Raw genomic sequence first — 18793 nt, 5'->3', positions numbered from 1 at the left:
CTCAACTAACTCCTATACATATATATAGTGGCCTTTCATTTTAATCACAGATTTTGGGAGTTTTAATCAGAGAATTTGGGATTTTTAAAAAAGAGAAAACCAGGATACCTGGCTACGTTAGAAAGGAGTTTCTAGTCAGGAATATCATTGCAATAAGCCCACATTCTGCAAGGGACCCTGCAGCACTTAAAGCCATCCATAGTATAACCCCAGAGGTTTCTCCAGTGTTACATGGGGAAGGAATTTTTGCCCAGTAAACCATCAGCCCCTTAAATCAAGTCATTTACAGTTCTCATTTACAGCACAGGTGAAATGGGAATAAACTGTCAGCAACACAGTTAATATTCAATTAGGGCATTTCAAAAGATATTTTTGTTATAAACACTGGAAAATTAATGACAGCAGCCCCATCGATTCTGACTGACACTTGCATCCAAAGCTCAAACTATGGTTCTCAGGCAGTTAACCAATTTCAGTTTGCAGGAGGCTCAAAACCAGACACAAATTCAATAAGAACAAAGGATTTGTTTTTTAGGCGAATTTTATCAGCTATAAGTAGGGATGGGAGAAGGAGAGTGCTCTGTTCTTTAGCATTTTCCCTGCAAAAAAGCTATAGCACAAATTGTTCTAATAAATCTCCCAGAAGTTGTTGTGCTTTGAATATTTCTCAGCATTAAGAAAAAAACACTTTCAAAGCCCTTTTTATTGCATTATGTAGTACGTTCTCACATACAAAATGCCTGCTCTCCCAACACAATGAGGAGATCAGTCCTTAATGAATTCTGTTGAATTCAACTTGATTAAAGAGTGTTCAGTACAGTTATCACCCATATTTAAGACTATCACACAAAACCCCTGTCCAACATGATAGACAAATACGCAGCCACTTACATTTGTTTCTCTGACAACATAGCAGGATCAGCAACACAACTTCAAAATTTTGGTATTTAATGTAGGAGAATGGTCAAAATCCTAGGTCTGAACCTTGATCCAGTTTCTGGAGTCCAAGAATGTTGTTCTTTATTGCAACACATCAATTTTCTTTCAATAAACAAGTAAACAAAATGTGATGTGCTGCTACTAGGCAAAGCAGCTAATTCATGCCCCATAGAAAAAAAAAGGTCAAAAGTTCCCCCGGGCATAATAGCCCATAGGATATATGTGGTAAAGGCACTCTACTTTCTGTAGCTAAATGGCACACAAGGGAGCCATGCGGCTGGCACCATATCCGGCTGCTTTTGATTCCCCAGACTAATGAGCAGGTACCCATCTGCAGCTCGGTCTACTGGGAACCATATCTGGCATGAGTCCAAATCATAGTTCAGACTCACGTTATTGGAACCAAAGCAAAATGCTTTAACGGCTCTGCTACCTGGCACTCCATGGTGGGAGGTAAATGAAGTTACTAGCATTGCACTTTATTTTAATACCTGACAGGCATGTTGGTCACTTTATGACTCATACCCACACTGGATTACCCATACGCACCTGTTCACAGAGGCATGGTGCCTGGGAGAATGCAGTGATGGGAGATGATATATATATACTGGTTATGAGGTTAACCTGAAACTTGTGAGAGCCGAGTTCAACTCTGCTTTGCCACAGATTCTCCATGCGACACTTAGTCTCTGTGTGCCTCAGTTCTCCATCTGCAAAATGGGGATAATATACCTGAGCCACCTCCAAAGGTGGTTGTGAAGTGCATAGATGTCAGACTAATTGCAATTATATAGGTCTCTTATATAGATAGCCATGCAGAGGGAATAGAATGAATTCTCCATTAGCATTGTTTATATTACTATAGCACAGAGTGGCTCCAACTGCAACAAGGTCCAATTCTACTGGGCTTTGTACAGACACAAGCAGAAGGAAGTTCCCACCTTGAGGGGCTTCCAATATATGCACAAGACAGACAAGGGGTGGCAGAGAGGAAAGATTTCACATTCCCTCCCCTCTATCCCTGTCCCCCCCCCCCACCCCCTCCACACACACACACACACACACACACACACTTCTCAGATGTGAAATTGAGGTACTGACAGACCAAAGATTGAGAATCACAACCCCACACAATTTACACTGGCTTTCGCACTTCTCACTCCTTCTGGTCCTTCAGAAAATCCTCACCAAAGATAGACCAGGGCTAGGGACACAAGTTACACATAAACTAGTTTAAAGTGATCAGAAACTGGTTTAAACCTGTAACAGAACAGAAGTTCAGTGCACATAAACTAGTTTCAAAATGTCTAAAACTGATTTAAGATAAACCTGGTTGAATGTAGTATCAGACTTAACTGATTTAGGTCAAACCTGTTTATGAAACTTCTGTCCCAGACCCCTTCCTAGTTTAAATTAAATCAGAGTCCTCCAGCATCCCAGAATGCTCTTCAGCCCTGGACTGGGGCTCGGCTCTGCTATCTGTTTGACTCCGTCCCTCTGCTTCCTAGCTGGAGCAGTGAAGGCTGGCTCACTGCCCACTCCCACCCCCCGCCAAGCAAACCATGGCTGGGCCTAGGGATGGGGTTTACACTTACCTTCCCCCAAGTACAGAGCTGCCCTGCCAAAACTTACTGCCAGCTGCAACTGTGGACTACAAATCCCAGAGGCATCTGGAAGCAGGAAACAGAAGTGACAAGCAACGCTGAGAGTCCTGCTGCTGTGACTGTGGACTGCAAATCTCAGAGACCTCAGGGGCAACAGGAAAAGTAAGTGAACGCACAGCCCAGGCTGTGTTTATAGCTCTTCAATTTATAGTTTTTCAGAGAAAGAGCTATTCTTGTCCAAGCTTTTATTAATTCAATATCACTACCTTCTCCCCCGCAGGCCGATGGGGGGCTGGGGCCTAACCATGCCCCCTCCGCTCCAGCAGGGCTCTCTCTCTTCCTTCCCCTTTGGCAGTGGCTGGCAGGCGTGCTCTGGCACCCACCAGCTTCTGCCTTCAGTGACTGCAGGCATGTGGCTGCATTTTCCGAAACAAAAGTGAATGAGTGTTTGTTTGCTTATCAGTTCAATTTCTTCAGCTCATACTAAAGCTGCAGTCTTCTGCAAAGACTGAATCAATTTAGCCTCGGGCTTTTTGACTGTCTGTACTTAGCCCAGGAGTCTGTGACCAAACTGGGAACTGAAGCCAGACCTCCTGGGTCTTAGCTCATTGCCATAATCTGAGGCAGTAGCCTGAACTGTGAGTGGGTGAGCACTAGCCCCAGGCTCCAGTTTAGAGCAGGTATCATCTATAAGGTATCTAGCAAGCGTATCTAAACTAGACTTCCTACAAGCTTATGGTGGGGAACACGCAGCTCCCAGATAACAGAACACCAGAATAGCAGCAGCAGTCATTGCAAGTGAAGCCCACACCATGGTCCCAGCAGCAGAAGCAGCCCATCACTTGGCATACACACACTCTTTCCCATAAGTCCTAATTAGCCTCCAGCCTAAGGATCACCTCCATCTTCCTGCCTCTGTTGACTGATAAAGAAAAGTAAGGGAGAAGTCTCAGCTTGTCCCTGCTCCTCCTCAGTTATCTAGTGATTGTATTCAAACTACAATCACTAGCTTCCCTGGTTGCTGGTGGTCACGAGAGCTCAGCTTCCAGAGAACAGACACACGGAGCACAGCTGCTGAGTGGGAAAGTGCCACTGCCACACAATCACTCTCCAAAGCAGGGTCACCCCAATGTTCCTGACCACATAAGCCCTGTAAGAGAGTACCAGAAAATACAGTGCAAACACACCACAGCTGTTCAGCCTGAAGGGGCACTCCCTTGCTGAGCCAATAGTCCCTCCCTAAACCAAAATAAACCCAGCTGAGAGGCAGCTGCCTTCCTCATCTGTAGATCAGGCTACCTGAGCAGGCTTTGAGGACCAACTTGAAGCCCTGTGTAAACACATTCAACTCTGCTGGCTTCAACAAAGTCAAGCTACAGATGACTTTTAGTACAGCAGCACCAGGGATGTCTGGTTCAAAGAGTGAGAAATGGCTCTTTAAGGGAGTCCTGAGTACAGCACTTTCATTAAGGAGCAGCTCATATTGTACTGCTCTAATCTGCCAGCACTTTCCCCCTGACTGCCTCCTGCCCTATCTTATCTGCTTGACTATTGTGAGGCATTAAAACTTTCCTATGGCTTTTTGCCAGTAACCTATACACCTCCACAATAGGCTTTCCCTCAAAGTCAGGTCATCTGTGCTAGAGGAATAAATCAATCATTTACCCAGGTTAAATCCACTTCCACATGCAACAGGGTACAAACTGGGAATATATGCATATCAACCCATATAAGAAGTTTCTCAAGGCAACCAAGTTGTTTCCAGGAACCCTGCATGCAATGTCACAATACTTGCTTGTTGCTAATGTTGGACGCATTCACCATAACAGATCTCACGCTAGCGCACAACAAGCGGGTAGGCAAGAGTTCAAGTAACCTGGCAGATCACATCATAGTAATACAGGATAAAGTTGCTTAGCGCTACATAGAATTAAACGTCTGTGCTAACATAACCTTGTTAAGCTTTACAATCCACACATATGAAGCTGGTATTTTTTTTTCTCATTTTACAGACAGAAAAACAGAAGCTGAAAGACAGAACTGGCCACATAATAAGTCAGTATCAAGACAGGACTGCAACTCGGGAGAGATGATGGTGAACAGGATTGATGGGACACACTCAAACACCTCACAGTTCCTGCTGTCTAGCTGATCCTAGTTCAACATCCACAGGGAACAGCCTTTTCCATTTGCTTTATGACTGTGTCAGCAAGGAGATCACCCAGGACTGAGGCACACCTACATGACACCTTTTCTACAGCCATAAGCCTTTTCTCCACCTTTCACTATAGACGAGCTCTGCAGGCAGAGGAGTAGACTCGCATATGCTATGCCTATCTCAGAGTGCTTAGTCCAGTCCAGAAAGCAGACTGACCTTAGCACACCCATATATCTGACTCTACATTTTAACTACTGTACATCCTCCAAAAGACATTATCCCTTCAGAGTCAACAGGCTCTAGGAGACTGAAGTGCATTGCTTCTATCTTATATATAGCATCAAATTGAATAATTCACTTCATTTTTGTTAGTGCCTGAACCAGAAAGTACCCTGTGTAGCTTTCAGCTCCCAGGCTGTTTGTGGGGAAGCAGTCTTTCCAATTTTAAATCTGGCAAATTCTCTTTAGAGTTACTAAATAAAAACCACATGCATACAGTTACACTGACAGACAGTATTACTGATAGGGTATATTCACAGCCTGCTTACGCCTATGTCACTTACAAGTAAGAATATAGATTAGTATCTGACAGAGTAGGCTGTCCCCTAGGAAAGATCATGCCTCTCTGAACCAGTTAGCTTCTAAGGCGTGAATCTCAACCAGGATACCTTGAGATCCTTTCAAGGGGGTCATGGGGTGCCATGCAATGTTAGCACTACTAGGTGGGCAAACAAGATAAACCCAGCAGCCACATCCAGACGAGCGGGGGCATGCAGTTTGTGGCACCACAAACTACACATGTTTGTTGTGACGTTGCATGCACAGTTCCTGGAAACAATTTGGTTGCCTTAAGAAAACTTCTTATATGGGTTACTGGGTTGATGGGCAAATACTGCCTGTTTATACTGCCATTTTGCAGCACAGAGCCAAAATTTGCTACCGAAAAATCCTAATAGAAAAAAAAACAAAACAAACAAACCCTGGGAAAGAACATGGTGCGGTGCACGCAACACGAGCACGTACCCAAAGACGTGGAGGCTTAGTCCTCCAGGGAGACACTGGCTGGCAGCCAGAGTGTCTTCCCTCCTTCAGTTGTACCCTGGCTCCTCCCGGCTCCTGGCGTGCTGGAGGAGCTGGGCCCGGGCAATTTGATCAAAACAAGGCAATCTGTCCCATCACAAAACGCACGTGCAGCAGCACGCGCTGTGGCAGAAAGCAATGACACAAATTTGTGCCGCTACTATTTTTGCTGCTGTAAGTACACGCCCCTGTACATCTGGACATGTCCAGAGATTTCAAACAGGAATCCACAGTGTTAAAAACATTCTGACCTACCATGGGCTTTCTGAGTTCTTTGCAACAGAAGAATGGCTCTATTATTTTTTTCTATAGTCAAAAATGAATGAAAGCCAAGAGCTGGCATTTTCTGAGGGGTGTTTTGAATTTAGAAAGGCTGAGAATCACTGCTCCAAGTGCCACCCTGCCTTACCTTTGCCTAACCCAGTAAACTATATCTCAATTGCCACAGCCTCCGTGTAGCCAAAAATATAGGACCAAATTCAGCAGCTCAGCTAGCTTTGATGAATAGGGGTGTCTTTGAGCCACAGGCTATACATTTTAAACTCAGCTGTCATCTCTCTCGTTACAACCAGACATGTTGAAATATTGATGTCACTAATACTGTTACTGATGAAATGGAAAGGGAAAAATCCCAAGCAACCATTCATTATACAGCAGTGACACTTAGTATTCACTGGAGAGAGATTTAGGCCCCTAGTCCTGAGTACTCGTATTAAGGATCTGAGAAACAGAAGCCAAAGAGTTTGCCATCAGTACTCAGGACTAAATGTTATCTTACAAACTCTGATCTCAGGGGAAAATCTCCATGGACCACATGGTGTTAAAAGTAGAATAAGGCAGGCTATTTTACATATATTCCTTGCAAAAATTAGCACTGAAGAAAAGAGGAAGAGAAAGATTCTACTGGACATCCCTTTAAGGAATGACTTAGATCAGAAGTTCTCAAACTGCGGTCAGCGGACCACCACTGGTCTGCAAGCTCCATTCACGTGGTCTACAGAAAGGTGACCAAAGACTAAAGCTGACAAACATTACCAACTTCCCAGAGCTTTGCTCAAAAAAACAGGCACATCCATTGCATTAGAAAGGTAAGACTACTGATATTAAAATATAAGTTGTGTGCTTTGATTTGTAGAACAAAAGAAGTTTATTAAGTGGTCCACCGAGACCCTCAGCAATTTTCAAGTGGTCTGCGGGAAAAAAAAGTTTGAGAACCACTGACTTAGATATCTTGTTAGAATTCAAAGTCTGAGGGCCCTGAAATGCTCTCTTGAAAGATCCAACAACACCGCTCCTTCAAAAAGTGACTGAAAAAGCTCCCAGTCTTCAGATCTCCATGAAAAAGAGTGAAGGTGAGCTTAGACATTCAAGAAGTGAAAACCAAGCAGTCTCCTACATATATCATAAAGAAAAAAAGTGGGAAATAGGAAAGATCACAACCTCAGTTTTTTAAATGTCTTTTGAATGTCTCTGCTTAAAAAAAAGTTCCCTCAGATCTTTACCCTGTTGGGTAGAATTTATTCCACATTGCTGCCATGATACACCCCAGAAGTGGCTGCATTGACGTGGTGCTGTACAAACACAGAATCAAATCCTAATGGCCTTGCTGACTCACTTTGAAGGGAGTTTTTGCCTATGTTAGGACATCAGATTTCAGCCCATAAATGTTTAATTTGCTTCTGGATCCTTTGGAATGACAGGAATTAGGGAAAGATCAAGCCCCATTATTATAGGTTAATAATGAGAAAGCCAGTGATAATACCTTTACAGTTGAAAAGCGGGATTTATCCCAACAAGCAGAACATCATGTGGCAACAACATGAGCAAGGACATTGTCTGTGCAGCTGCATCTGTACACCATTGCCAAGGATGGTGATGGCAGTGCTCTTACTGAGCATGGGTATCTCTCAGTCAATGGGGTTAACATAAGGTTTGATAGAAAGATGAGGGAGATGGTCAGGGAGAGAAGAGTAAATATGATGTAGCTGCCTGAAGGACCCTGATCTAAATCCCAAAACACTTCAATGGGAGTTGAGTGAGGCCCAGCATAGGAAGAACCTTAAATAAACAGCTCATCCCACTGAAATCAGTGGAACTATGTTTAACGTCAGCTGTGTGGTAAGAAGCCTTGCTGAATCAGTCTTACTATGTCCAAGTCTAACGCTGAAGGTTCTTGAATGGCAGCGATCTAATGATTCTGCTTTCAAATGATTTGATTGCTTTTAATCTAAGCTCCAAATTCCTGATTTCAAAATGTTTGGGGGTTCAAATATTCTGATACAATTGGTTTCTATTAATGGATCTTTACTCTGTCTTATCAAGGGACCTGACATTGCTGGAAGCTAGGCATCCTCAGCTCCAGGCATGTGCCCATGTTGTTACTGACCTGGCACAATAATCTATTCTTTGCAGTCCCTCAAGGCTGGCTTTTTCGCAGCTTCTTTACGTGGTGTCTTTGCACTGTGTGCGCAGTCAGATTCCCCTGTTGTTTGTGTGGGTCTTTCACACAGTAACTGAGGAGAAAACTATTTTTTACAAATATGAAAGTGAGTTTGTCAAGCCACAAAAGCAGCCTGTAGCAGGGGACTCAGGTGAGAAGTACAGACTGCAACTTGGCAGCTTCTCTTTAAAAAAAAACAAAACTGCCACTTTTAAAACCGACACTGTCCCATTAACAGAACGTGCATGCTCCTAATGTCACAAAGTCCCCCGTGCTTCAGAAGAAGATACAGATAGACGGGGGGGGGGGGGGGGTTATGGAGGGACTAGGAAAAGGAACCAGGGAACAGAAGTCAAAGACTGAGTAGCAGCCAGGAAGGTGAATGCACAAAAGCCTGCTTTTGGGCAGTCCTGGAGTGGAGGTGCATAGGTACCCCACCAGAATTAATGGCCCACCCCCTCCTCTCCCAATGTGTAGGGGTAATGGCTCCAGCTTATCACTGGGTAGGAACCTGTGGAAAGAAAGAGGGAGATAACATTCCTAGTAGTGAACCATATATGGGGGGAGGTGAAGAAACAAACACACGTGAGGCAGATGGGATAACATCTGGGGAGTGAGGTTACATGCCTGGGAAGAATGCAACACAATCAAGCTGTACAACAGTGAACTTATGTAACCACTACACCTTCCTTCCCTGATCTCTCCTACAGCTTCTTACACTCACTTGTTGCATCATGTCCTTAATTAGACTGCAAGCTCTCTTGGCAGGAGCCATATCACCTCATGTGTTTGTACAACACCTAGAACAGAGGGAGGCCCCAATCCTAATTGGGGTCTTCTTCAGCTATTACCAGAGTGCAGAGTTTAAGCACAGCAATAATGATGGATTGGGGGGGGAATGGAATTTGTCTCTGTTTCTGGTCCTGATACCCAGTGGTTACTTTCCCCAGTATCTCTTGTGCACTGAAAATGCTGAAATTGAAATATATATAAGTCATGGAGAATGCTTAAAAATTCCCCTTTTGGAATTTCCTGCCTTGCTAATCATGGGTAACTCTGTGTGGCTGCTTATATTTCAATCACTCTGTGGTAGAAGGATGTCTCTGACTCATCTGTGGTGAGCAGCACATCATGAAGAAGGTGAAGAAGCAGAACCTTTTCTGCAAACAAACTAGCTGCACTGAAACCTCATCTTTCCTCCAGTGCTAAAATGTACACTAAATTGTGCACACAATAGGCATTAGCAACAAATTAGTTTTGTCAGTTAGATGCATCAGAGCAGTAATAAAGAAAAAGGGCTGACCACTAATTTTACACACTTTCTCTCTTGCAAACATGCCCACAGGCAAAACTACCATTCTCTCTTGCTGTCTGTCCTTTCCTTGAAGTCATAAAAAAGCCCAAGGACTTTTTGCCTAAGTGGGGGAGTGTTAAAGGCAGGCTACTGAACTGAGACCACTGAGCTGACCCTGGATAGCATCTCTTAGGCTGCCACCTTGCAGACCTAACACAAACATAGCTCCTACTGAATTCACAGGAGAATCAAGCCCCCCTGTTTCATTTCAAGCTTTGTTTCACTCTCCAACTGAGACTTTCACCACAACAGTAATCCCAGTCTCCCACTTGACACAGCTCCTTCATTTCTGAAGGCCACGGAAAAGTGCCAAGTAGGTGCCTGGGACAGAAGCTTTGGTAGCATTAACTCACCTGCCACCTTTAATTAACAAAAACAATTTTTGCCCTCCTCACAGCCTTAGATTTTAGTATGCTTTATAAACTTTCATTCATTTAATCCCACGCATCTCCCACAAGGTACATCACAAATACACTGGGATCACATCGTCCACCTCCAATGTGCAGAGCACTCTGGGGCAGAAGAAAGCTACTTAACAGCATAGGGACAACAGCTGAGCACTTACCATGACTACAGGCCTCACGTTTGAAACTTCATCACTCGAGACAAGGCCACATCCACGCTAAGCATTCCCAGTGGTCTCCGGGCAGCCCCAGGAGTTTGGACATAATTTAAGATTTGATTTGAGAGGAGAAGGCAGGAGTCTGGGGAGATTCCTGCCCTCGGGGTAAAGCAGCAGCATCGCAACATGACCCACGAGTCTGCGTGCAGTCAGAAACCCAGGCTCGGGGTCAGCCCTGGCGCGGTCCGGAGCAGGGCCCCTCAAAGGCGAGGGACGCTGCATCCCACTGGCCTGAGGGCTGCAGCCCACCTGTGTCGGCCGCAGAGCGCGGAGCCGCCCGCGCCGCCAGCAACGGGGCTGTTCACTCTGAACCCTACTGAGGACGACGGCCGGGCTCCTCCTGGCACCTCCGCAGGCGGACGCCAAGCCCCTGCCCCGCTATTATATTCGATCATAATAATTAATAATAATAATGGTGGGCGGGGCTTGCTCGCAGGTGCCCCCGGGCTGACTCCCCTCCCGCCGCGGACTCACCGGCTCCCGGCAGCGGCAGCGGCAGGTCTCGGCGAAGCCCCCGCGGGCGGCGGCTCCCAGTTGCGCGGCTCCCGGCAGGCGAGCCCGAGCCCGAGCCCGGCTCCTCCTCCGGCGTCCGGGGGCTGCGAGCGGAGGCAGAGCCGGCATGGGGCTCGGGCAGCGCAGAGCCGAGCGCCTCCTCCGGGCAGCCCCCGGCGCGGAGAAGCCCCCGCCTCCCCCGATGTGTGCATCGCTCACACCCGCCCCAGCTCCCAGCCCCGGAGATGCCGCTCACCTTCCGCACGGCTCGCCCAACCTCCCTGCCCTCCTGCCAGGGCGAGGCAGCTGCCTGGGGAGCCAAGAGCGCCCCTAGCTTTGCCCCCCCTGAGCCGCCCCCGACACTGGGGAGAAACGCATTGAATCATCCCTCCGCTTCTGGGAAAACACTCCAGGTCCCCAGAGCCCTCCAGCACCTCCTTCTGCAGCCACTGCCAGAGCAAGGCCCTTCTCCAATGCACCCCATCCACTCCTGCCAGAGCAATGCCGCTGTCCCTGCCCTGCCGCAGCAATGCAGGGATGATTGTGACCCCAAAGCAATGCAACCATCCTGAAACAGTGCACCCACCCAGCACAATGTAGGGTCACTCTCCCTCCATCAGGAGACCAACCTGCCATCTTCCACCCCCCGCTTCTCTTTCCTGGCCAGTGGCAAAGAAATGATACCATCCATTACCCCTCCACTCGCTGTCTTCTCACTTTCCCTCTGCAGCTTGGTCTCAGACTTCATGTGCTCTGACACGGAAGTCATGAACTCCCTCCTACCTCTGTATGTCCCTTAAGGAAGGTGTTACAATTTGCTGAATATGAAAAAAAAGAAGGCATTCAGCTTGGTCTGCAGCTTGAAGACCTTTCTGTGGCCTTCACCACTGCCTGTGAACATTGCTAATAAATTAGTGTCAGTAGGTATTCATATCTGAATGGGGAAGTGTGAGGCTTTTGGGAGAATGCATTGATATCAGTGGTATTCAGTTCTCTGTTTAATGAACCCCTTGCTGGACAGAGACAAATTTCCCTGTGATCATTCTAAGATCTTGTATTTGAATCTTCCATGCCTTGTGTTACTGCAGCAGAGCTTGTATGATGAGCCAGGTGATGTAAATTAAGAGTCCTGAGTCTAATCCAGGCTCTGTGACCTCAGGCCAGTTTCTTCACCTCTCTGTGGCTGTGGTTTTCCTCCCACAAGTGGTCAGCCTTGTCCTTCTTTGGTGGAATCTGTCTGACACAAGGACTCCCTCTTATGATGTGTCTGTGCACTATTAGCACAATGGAGTCCATAACTCAGTTGAGGCCTCAAGGCACTGCAGTGATGCAAATAACAAGCTGTGGAGTTAGTCTTTTAATACTGGTGCTGTATTTAAGGACAGGAAGCCAAGCTGTTCCCTACAGTTAATATGAGATTACAGTGAGCTAAATTAGGGGGACAAGTTGGAGACCACCCCCTTCTACATTAAGTGATGACAGGCATTGACTTAGATGTAAATGCCACAAAGAATATGTCTTGTGATCAAGGAAAGCTGTTTGAATATCCTAGACGCTACCTGTACATATAGCCAAAGATATCCACTCCAGTGATCTATCCAAAGGTCACAGATCTCTATAGTGTGGAGCTTTGGAGAGGGTTGAAATCAAAGGCATGTCTTCAGTCCTCTGGTTCACTTTGGTTTCACCCTCATTCACATCTAGGCAAAATCACTGGTTGCTGTGTGCTTTGCTTTCTCTCTACTTTATAGCTCAGTTGGTTTCTTGGATATGTGCGGAAAACGTATCAAGGGTGGAAAACATCACATGTTCTAACAGTGTCATTTATGTCCATGAAATGACTCTATGATGTGATGGATAAGCATGTAGGAGCTGCGCAGTGTTTTATGAGTCACTAAATCATCACCAATAGTAATGAGTCACTAAATCATCACCAACATTAAAATTCACTAAAGCAGTGGTTTTTAAACCGTGGGCTGTGGACCTCTGGGGGTCTGCAGACTATGTCTAAGATCACTGTGATCAAAACTATGTGAATACCCACACTTACAATACCACCATTCAAGATTTCCAAAGTGGTCCACACCTCTGTTCAAAATTGTTTATGGGTCCGGAAATGAAAGAAGGTTAAAAAGCACTGCACTAAAGGCTACGGGGAAAGTTTGTTCTGGTGAGGTAGAAAGCAGCTCAATTTACAGCAAAGAAGATATAGGGTGCTTAGCTTGGAAAGTTTTCTAGCCGTTAAGAGTAGAGAAACACTGGAAGGAGCTGCCTAGAGATGCTGTGGAACTTCCTTCATGGAAAGTTTTAACAACAGATTAGACAGGCATTTACTGGGCATGGCTTAGGTCAGGGGTGGCCAATCTTTTTGGCAGGTATGCCACTAGTGGCACAGGCAGCCTCTGTGGGTGGCACACGGCAGATTAGGGGTGAGACAGGCAGCACACAGCGCAAGGTACAGCAGGATGCAGAAAGCAGAACAGCAGATTGGACAGGGAGCACAGAAAGAGCAACAGAGGAAGGGGATTGGAGTGGTACATGTGGAGGGTGCAGGGCTTATTTGTGACACACCTGCCAAAAAGTTTGGCCCCCACTGCTATACTTGGTCCTACCTCAGAGCAAAGAGCTGTACTAGATCATCTCCCAAAATCCTGCCCAGTCCTATGCTTTGATCCTTTAAGTTACAGAAACTTAATTAAGGGAAACAGCAAGAATGTATTGTCCACTGCCAGTTAATTCTGCCTGCATCTGAGAACACAGTCTTCTGGTTACATGTAGAAAGTAGATCTCAAAGCAGCCTCACCATACAGTCAAGTGACAATGAAGAGGAGATTTTAGTGTGGGTAGATATACCTCTTTAATTTAGCTAGCTTAGGTAACAATAGTAGCAAAAACAGTTTGGAGGCTGCCATACACCCACCCAGTTCATACAGAGGCTCTCTGGTAGGATTTATACTCTGGTTGCTAGCCTGTGCTAAAGCCATTACACCCCCATCTTCACTTCTATTGTTACCTCGAGCTAGATTAGAAGTTTATGCTTCAAAGAACAAAGGTGTCACAAACCTCAGCCCTACCCTATTTCTTTTCATGGCCTTCCATTTTCAGTGCAATAAACCCCCTCCAACTCGTCCAATTCACTTTTTTGCTTTCATTTTCCTCCTTGCAAATCACTCTTTGTGGGGCCCAAAAAGTGGCTGTATTTTATGTGGGAAAAAGAAAGAACTGGATTCCTAAGTGTGCAGGGTTTGTGCTATCATCAGTTAAACTGTGAACACTTTTGGAAGCAGAAACTCTCTTCATACAATGCACTATGCTGAGCACATTGTGGGCACAAAACAAATAAGTTATATGATGACGCCTTACTTAGATGAAGCGTCTTGCCAGATGTTTACCTTGACTGCTATACAAGAAAGATTTGAAACATCTCTGGTATTGATTGTTTTATTTTTATACCCAAGAGAAGCCAGGATTAACAGGTGTTGCTGTTGCTCAGGTAAGTGTTACCTCTTGTGCCGAGGTTCTGATCTAGCAAAGCACGTGCTTACCTTGAAGCATGAAAGACTTTTCCCTCTGCCTATTTTAATGTTTAACTTCTATGCTTGATCTAGGACTCAGTACTGAAAGAGAATGTAGTGAACACAGCTAGTAACATTGCTTTCAGAGGAACAGTATACCAAGCACAACCACTTACACTGATCCAAAAACCTGGGGCTAGAATGTCCTTAAACATGCAAAGAAAAATACTGAAAAATTCTGCACCCAAACACAGCTGCGTCACTGCAGTAAGCTGTAGGGCCTCAATTGGAGCTCTACAGTAAGATGTAGGGCCACAGGTGTAAGATTCAGTAAACTAGACTCCCTTATCCTTAGCACAGAGATGGTTAGCTGGGTTAGTAGAAATCAGGCAGAAGGCAGGGCAGTGTGGCACCTTAAAGACTAACTGGTTCAAAGAGGCATGAGTTTTCATATGAGACAATGTACTTTGTCAGATTCAGATGGATGGCAAAGATATCTAGAACTAAGACTGTGAGCGTTAATAGAGAAGAACAAAATGTCTAGAGGAGATACAACAACCCCTCTTAGTCTGTGGCATTAGTCAAAGTTTTAGATTACTAGAAAATGGGAAAACTTTTTCTTGGGGCAGATTATCTTGTCACTGTCTCCATCAAAGTCTCTTGACCATTCATCTCAAGCAACTAGCAATGACCCACTGTCAGAGACACACAACTGAGCTAGATAGAGGCCTGGTTTTATCCAGTCTTGAAATGTCTTTGATGCCCCTTGCTATAAATAGCTATAATGCTTCACAGTAAGAAGGGTCACCAAATTCAGTTCACGTCTGTCCTAGCAAACCAGCCTGAGAGAGAGACATTGAGTTCATATGTAAAAAGATAGATATGATTTCTCCAGGATGAATAAAGATCTTTTTAGTATCCTTTAAGTGCCTCAGAGTTATCAGAGTGTAGCTCAAATTAATGAGATGAAATGAGTGAACTAATAAGTGAGTCCAACTGAAAGGAGCAATCAAGAGACATAATCTTCCAGGTTGGATGAGAATTCTTTGTCTACAATTTCTCCTTTGCAATTCCTATGTGAGGTAAGAACACAGGTGCAGGTTACACATTGCCCCATATGCATGATTTATAAGGCTTTTCCTTTAGAACTTGCAGTGGAGTTATCTTCTAATCAATGATTGGCAGGACTACAGGATGAAGTCTCCAATGTATCTGCCAAATGTGCACATCATGAGCAACAGTTTCCCCCACCCTACCCTGGGGAACTCCATCTCCATGAACTTTTCAGCCCCTCCTGCTAAAAAGGGGGGAAATTACAAGAGGTATTTGTGACACTGTATTAGATTTGTACCAGAGGTGTAACGGAAGAGTACCAAGCCTCGGGAGTGATAGTGCATGGTGCAAAAGCAGTACTGGAGGTTTGCTGCTGTTGGGGGAGATGTCACCTTTTTTTGCTGCTGACATGTACATCAAGTGGACATTTCAGCACCAGTCTTGGTGGCAAGGAAATGAGATAAGGTCTCTCCCTGCAGCAGCAAACCACCAGCTGCTGCTCCTGCATCCCTTACCACTATTGCTGTTCTGCCCTTCCTACCACCAGAGCTGGAACCAAAGCTGCTACAGGAAAGGTGCAGGGGATTGAGGGGGGGGGGTGTGGAGCAGGCAGGGATGTAAGGCAGCCCCCTAGCTCCATTTCAGCACCCCTCCTTAGGCAGTGCCCATGGCTCATGCCCCTCTCACTCAACCATCGTTATGGCTACAGAGTTGTACTGAGATATACATGCTGTTGACTTTGTGTGCATCTGTAGGTGTCAGGAAAGATTTGAGGTTATTACTGACCATGGCTGGAGTTGGAAAGGTTAATAGTCTATTACCAGAGTAATGCAATCACCCTGTCACATAACATGTTGTATAGCTGAATCTCTAATGAGCCACTGGGGTTTGACCAAGTAGTTAAACAGAGTATAGCAGAGGCCAATTAATTCATATTACTAACATATAATGAATGGTCTTCTACCACAGTGACTCCTGGGCTTAATTTCCATATGTAGGTGTCTAAAATTAATCTTCTTGGTCCCTATATAGAGGTGTCAAAATACTATTTTAGGTATCCAGGTTTGAAAACTGAGCTCAGTAACAGACTGGTTTCTGTATCTGTGCTAGTGTCTACTAATGGATGGCACAGAACATACCTGCTGATGTCTGCTATACATGGTATGCAATGCATGTATCTGCTCTGTATATTTCCAGAGGATGGGGCTGAAATCTTTATATTGTAGTCCTATAAGGATCAAAATACTCCACAGAGCAACACCCAAAGTAGATCTTAAATCTATCTCATGTGTTTGTGGAGAGTGTTTTATATTCTTACACATATCTATATAACCTATGTATGTAACCTACTTCATAAAATGAAGCGCACACCCCCTGTATATCTTTGCAATTTATTTCAGCCAAGTGGACAATTAGTCTAAACCTTTGCAAAAACCACAGCTTGTTCTCTAGAATTTCATCTTGATTATAATAGTATGAAAAAAAGTCTTCCTCATCTCTAAAGAATTCCAGACCTCAAATGCTGAGCTCTCTTGAAGTTATCTCTTTTAACTATTCTTCTTTCACATTATCCTCTCTCCCCCCATCCCCTTTTTTTTTAATTTAGGGTCTAAATGCCAAAACATACTTAATTTGGTGCAGAATGGAAGGATGATGTAGATACCATCAACAGTTGGGGGGCGGGGGGAATCAGAACTCTCTCTCCACTGCTTATGTATTAATGCAAGATGTTACAGCCCAGACTCTTCCTGGAATTAAGATGTTCCAAGCACTGCCATCTCTCTTCCCTTCTAAAATCCTTTATTTGGCTCCCATAGAATTGCATATACTTTCTTCCTTTACAAGACCCACAATAATATCATCGTCTCTTCATTTCCTCTCCAGTTCACTTATCTGCTTGCTTGCTGAGATCTGAATCAGCCCCTTATTTTGCATGTGCCCAAAACAGCCCTGAAATGCTGGGAGCAAAAACCTTTAACAGCCACACACCAGCAGCTGTGTAATCAGCTCCTGGCTTGCAATCAGCCAGCTGTCTCCCCTCTGGGTTTTGTATCAAGGTTTAAAAAGTGTTTCCTTACCTTGTTTTCAATCACGCCAAGATTATAATCTGACTTGGTAACATCCATGTGTTTTCTTGTCACTGAAATAATTAAATATCTTTAAGGTCAAAGAGTCTAACTGGAGATAAGCTGTCACTCAGAGCAGTGCTTCTGAAGTATTGGCTGTCCAGGTCTTTATCAAAGGAGCCCTCTAGCGGTTCTTTCTGTATTTTAGATTTCTCACATGCAGTTTTAAGTGCATCCTTTCACAGCATGTGATGAAGTGAGCTTCAGGCCGCAAAAGTATGTGCTATATATATCTATCTACTTTGCTTAATCTATAAGGTGCAACTCTACCTTGCTTTCTTTCTATATTTCCAAGCAGCAGCAGCACAACCCTCTTTGTCACCACCCTTCAGATAGCAACCTTTAACTACCTGAAGGGTGGTTCCAAAGAGGATGGAGCTGGACTGTTCTCAGTGGTGGCAGATGACAGAACAAGGAGCAATGGTCTCACGTTGCAAGAAGGGAAGTTTAGGTTGGATATTAGGAAAAACTTTCTCACTAGGAAGGTGGTGAATGACTGGAATGGGTTACCTTGAGAAGTGGTGGAATCTCCACCCTTGGAGGTTTTTAAGGCCTGGCTCAACAAAGCCCTGGCTGGGATCTAGTTGGAGGTGGTCCTGTTTGAGCAGGGGGTTGAATTAGATGACCTCCTAAAGGTCCCCTTCTAACCCTAATTTTCTATGATTCTCTGATAATGCAAATCAGTTTGGCTTGAATCTTGTCAGTGGACCCTTAAAGACCCCTGTAGGACTTAGTGTCTAGTCATAAGGACTGGTGTGTCACTGTATCACACCACTGTAATGGCAAGTATGCTGAATTGTGAGGATTTAGTCCCAAGGTGTCAGTCTGAACAGAAACAGCTGTCATAGCCAGCATCACAAAATGCTTAATAGAATGGGTTCTTCATAAACTAAATCCACTGGGAACATATTGAACCCAGACTGAAGACAGAGATGTCAGAGTGGAGATGAAGTGATGAGTTGTGGTTCCATCCTGGCTGAAGTGTTAGCTACTTTTATGTCCTTTCCTTCAACACGTCAATCCTGAGGAGAGATGCTTGCTTTCAGCCTTCAGATGAGTGACTTCCAGGTATCCCTGCTGTGCCTAGAGAGAGGAGTAACCCAAAGGTGAACTGAGAGACAGTCAAAGGAAGATTTTTTCCAGGTAGATGATTTAGTCCTGGAAACTATGGAAAGGCTGCATAGGTCAGGGCCAGAACCCATCCCATAGGTCATTTGGTACAATATAATGAAACTGCTTGGAAATATATTTGTTTTGCATCCTTGGAGCAATTTTTGTTTTCAAGTCAAAGGATTTAGTAATGCATAATGTGTGAAATAACACAGTTGCACTTTAATTTGGTATGTTTTCAAGTCCTGGCAAAGCAACCTGCTGCTTCTTGTACAGCTAAATTCAATTACAAAATTAGTT

At 44.8% G+C, this 18793-nt stretch overlaps 1 protein-coding gene across 1 annotated transcript in view; it reads right to left on the bottom strand.

Annotated features, from left to right (window-relative positions):
- The window catches only part of LOC106737636 (dual specificity testis-specific protein kinase 1), a 73417-nt gene extending 55960 nt beyond the window's left edge, over positions 1-17457 (bottom strand). The window contains exon 1 of the mRNA XM_019475870.2: positions 17336-17457. The gene's annotated coding sequence lies outside the window, so the exon portion shown is untranslated. The remainder of the gene's footprint in view (positions 1-17335) is intronic.
- Positions 17458-18793: the final 1336 nt, after the last annotated feature.

The sequence above is a fragment of the Alligator mississippiensis genome, chromosome 12, assembly GCF_030867095.1.
Source record: "Alligator mississippiensis isolate rAllMis1 chromosome 12, rAllMis1, whole genome shotgun sequence".
NCBI lineage: Eukaryota > Metazoa > Chordata > Crocodylia > Alligatoridae > Alligator > Alligator mississippiensis.
Note: the sequence above shows the minus strand (reverse complement) of the source record. Positions and strands in the feature narration are given on the sequence as shown.